Genomic DNA, 4155 nt, shown 5'->3' on the forward strand with positions numbered 1-4155 from the left:
GTGTCAACCCATGGCCCACAAGACACACACAGCCAAGAGTAACACTGAATTCAGTTCCCCCATCATAAATTTATTTGAAACATTGTTAGTTTTGGATTTGAGAAATAATACAATTTCTTGTAACTCAATATTTTGTTTGAAGGCATGGATTTTGTAGATGACAGTGTTGTCACACAATATCAAAAAGCTGGACTCTAATGCACTATTTGACACTTTCACCATTAGCCTATCCAGCTTTTTTTCTGGACCTTTCCCACCCAGAAACCTTTCATCCGATCCATAATTTTATCAGAAAGTCCATCAGTTCCCTTTTTGTGTCACAGTTTGTCTTCATTTCGCAAGTCCACCATATCATGCCATAGTAATCAGGAGGCAAAGTTTAAAAATGAAACTAAACATTTGTTCTACCCCCTATTCTGCTTTAACTCAGCTAATATCAAGGCAGCAAGTGCAGGGAAGTGTATCCAGAGGTCATTTACCCAGTATGAACTGGGTTCATGAGTTAAAACTCTAGACCATTAATTGAGACAATGTCTCTCTTAATAATTAGCAAACAGAAATAATCAGCCATAAAAATATCAGCAAACATCAATCACATGTTACATTTTCTTTAAACTACATTTACTTGTTTATTGGACAATTATGCCATGGTGTATGTTGAGGTAAGAAGACAATTTTGAGGAGTAATTTCTTGATGCTCACCATGTGATTCCCAGGCACAGATCAAGTCCCTAAGTTTGGCAGCAATTGTCTTTACCACTGCTCCATATCACCACCCCCACACTTTTTAATACAACAAAATTATGCAATAATGTATCTGTTGTAATTAGGGTTTCTGTTGCTGTGCAGAGACATCATGAACATGGCAACTTTTAGAGAGGAAAATCATGTAATTATGGTGCCTTGCATTTTCAAAAATTTAGTTCCCTATCATCATGGTGCAACATGGTGGTGTTCAGGCTGACATGGTGTTGGAAATGGCGCTAAGATTTCTATCTCTTGATTTGTAGACACCAAGAAATGATCTGTCTCACTGGGTGTGGCTTGAGCATATTTGAGACTTCAAATCCCATCTGTACAGTGACAGACTTCCTCTAAAGAGATCCCACCTACTCCAACAAGGCCACACCTCTTATTGTATTGCTCCCTTTGAGATTATGGGAACCAATTACATTGAAGCTACCATAGATATTTAAGTTTCAATTTGGCACAGCCTAGAGTCAAATGAGGAAGGGATCCAAGTAAAGAGATTGTCCAGGTCACATTGGTCTGTGGGTACATCTTCAGGGATTGTCTTGATTATTAATTAATGTAGTAAAGTTCAACCTGTTTTGAGAAGCATCATTCCCCATGTACATGGTCTTGGGCTGTATGAGAAAGCTAGCTAAGGTCGAGTCTGAGCCTTCCAGCCTGCAGCATTCCTCTATGGTTTTTACTGAAGTTCCTGCTTGAGTTCCTGCCCTGGCTTCCTTTCTACATGGGAAGTAGAAAAAGACAAGATCTCGTGAGTAAATTTGGGAGCATGGGGACCTTGGGAGAGGGTTGAAGGGGAGGGGAGAGTCAGAGATGGGAGCAGAGAAAAATGTAGAGCTCAATAAAAATCACTAATAATAAAAAGAAACCATTCTCTGTGCTCAGTCAGTATTTCTGTCATTCTGGGAGTTTGTCAAAGGATCTGTATTACTTTCAAGTCTCTGAATTACCAATCCTCTTTTTATGACGTGAGGATCATTTTTTTTTATTTTTAACTTATTTAAACTGTTTTTTTCCCCAAATTCTCACTCCCTCCTCTTCTCCCACTCCCCTCCTTCTTCCTCTACAGACCCTCCCACCCTACACCCTCTAATCCTCCAATCCTACAAGAGGGCCATGCATCCCACCCTGTGGAAAGTCCAAGGCCCTCCCTACTACATCGAGGTTGAGCAAGGTTTATATCCAAAGGGAATAGGATCCCAAGAATCTGGTACATGCAGTAGAGACAAATCCCAGTGTCACTATCAGTGGCCCCTCAGTCTGCCCCAACTGTCAACCCTCTTCAGAGGGGCTTGGTTGTTCCCATTCTTGATCACTCCTAGTCCAGTTGGAGTTGGTGAGCTACCATTAGCTCAAGCAAACTGTCTCAGTGGATGAACCCCTCATGGTCTTGAATTCTTTGCTCATAATCTCACTCCTTCCACTCTTCATCTGGGTCTTGGGAGCTCAGTCCAGTGTCCTATGTGGGTCATTGGATCTGTTCCCATTTGTTGTTAGAGTTTCTATGGTGATATTTAAGATAACCACCAATCTGACTACAGGGTAAGGCCAGTTTAGACACCATCTCCTCTATTGCTTAGGGTCTTAGCTGGGGACATCCCTGTGGGTTCTTGGGTATTTTTCTAGAACTGGAATTCTTGCTAACTCCATAATGACTTCCTCAATCAAGATATCTCTTTCTTTTCTCTCATATCTGTCCTTCCTCCATCCCTACTATTCCATTCCTTCAAGTTCGAGGATCATTGTTTTTAGTCCATACTTACAGCTTTTTGAGGGTTTGTTAGGAATACGTATTATATATTGAAACTTAAAATGCTGTGTATTGGTTGTGCTTTGTTCCATGATAGTTGGTATATTGGAAGATTGGCCATAAATCTGATCATATTAAGAGATAGTGAGACCTTGAAAGATGTAGAACCTAATAAGAGGCCATCCCTGGGAATTCCTGAGCTCTGCCTCTTGTCTTATCCAAGGGACATACTGAGATTCAGCTCCCTGCTTCCCAGCTGATGAATCCTCAGCAGCAACCATGGTTCATATTGGCTTAAGCGTAGTTGATGCAGATGGTAGATGCATCCACATGGTGTTTGGTCTTTCAGACTCACAGAATGCAAGAGTGATGGAGTCATGGGTGCTTCCAACAACATTTTCAAAGAAAGTTTTGGGGGTCAGACAGATGTCAGCAGCAGTATTAAAGCCCCTAAAGAATGTCCTCAAATGGGTTAGAGGTATAAAAATCAAGCTGAGAGTCATACTTTATTTTTTTTTAGATTTATTTATCATGAAGACAGTGTTTTATCTGTCTGTATGCTTGCTGGCCAGAAGAGGGCACCAGATCCCATTACAGATGGCTGTGAGCCACCATGTGGTTGCTGGGAATTGAATTCAGGACCTCTGGAAGAGCAGCCAGTGCTCTTAACCTCTGAGCCATCTCTCCAGCCCCTGAGAGTCATACTTAAGAAGAGGCAGAGCAACTTAGAGTATGACATACCTACTTCTGAAAGCTGTAGTCAGTGTAGGAAGCCAGCTCAATCAAGTAGATAATCGCCTAGCCTCTCACAAGCCAAATCATGGAAACAGAGATGTCCAAGATCATGTGACCCTGCTGTAGTGTGCACAGATCATTATTCTTGGTGATTTAGGACTTAATGCTTGCCTTGGTAGGTTTTTCCTCCCCTTGCAGTGTACCTGAAAGTATGCCACAACTTGTTTTTCAGTTCTCATACTGACTTCCAGGTTGTTTGTCCTGAGCCTCAGCGGAGACTTTGACCTTAGACTTCTGAGTGATGTTGGAACGACACAAGACTTTGGCACTATTGGCATGAAATGAACACATTCATGTTCTGACAGCGACGTGAACTATGAGGGTCAAGTGCAGAATGCTGTGGTTTGGTTGTGGATTGTTTCTCCAAGAGCCCATATATGGGAAGTCTGGTTTCCAGTGTCCCAATGTTAAAAAGTAGTGGGACCACTAAAAGGGACAGAACTTATTGACTCTTTTTTTTTCAATATAGTACTTCCCCCACTTTTTAATTGATTTTTATTGAGCTCTACTTCATGCCTCTCTCTTCCCCTTCAACCCTTTCCCATGGTCCCTATGCTCCCAATTTACTCAGGAGATCTTGTCTTTTTCTACTTCCAGTGTAGATTAGATCCAGGTATGTCTCTCTTAGGGTCATCATTGTTGTCTAGGTTTTCTGGGATTGTGATTTCTAGGCTGATTTTCTTTGTTTTATGTTTCAAAACCACTTAACAGTAAGTACACATGATAATTCTCTTTCTGGGTCTGGGTTACTTCACTCCAAATGATGTATTCTAGCACCATCCATTTTCTGCAAATTTCAAGATGTCATTTTTTCTGCTGTATAGTACTCCATTGTGTAAATGTACCACATTTTCCAT

At 41.2% G+C, this 4155-nt stretch overlaps 1 long non-coding RNA gene across 1 annotated transcript in view; it reads right to left on the reverse strand.

Annotated features, from left to right (window-relative positions):
- LOC126496118 (uncharacterized) overlaps positions 1-4149 on the reverse strand; it is a 9195-nt gene extending 5046 nt beyond the window's left edge. Inside the window, exon 1 of the long non-coding RNA XR_007590287.1 lies at positions 249-4149. This is a non-coding gene — a long non-coding RNA (uncharacterized lncRNA). The remainder of the gene's footprint in view (positions 1-248) is intronic.
- Positions 4150-4155: the final 6 nt, after the last annotated feature.

Source organism: Alexandromys fortis, unplaced genomic scaffold, assembly GCF_014885135.2.
Source record: "Alexandromys fortis isolate MF-2015 unplaced genomic scaffold, M_Fortis_MF-2015_v1.1 scaffold_1216, whole genome shotgun sequence".
Classification (NCBI taxonomy): Eukaryota; Metazoa; Chordata; class Mammalia; order Rodentia; family Cricetidae; genus Alexandromys; species Alexandromys fortis.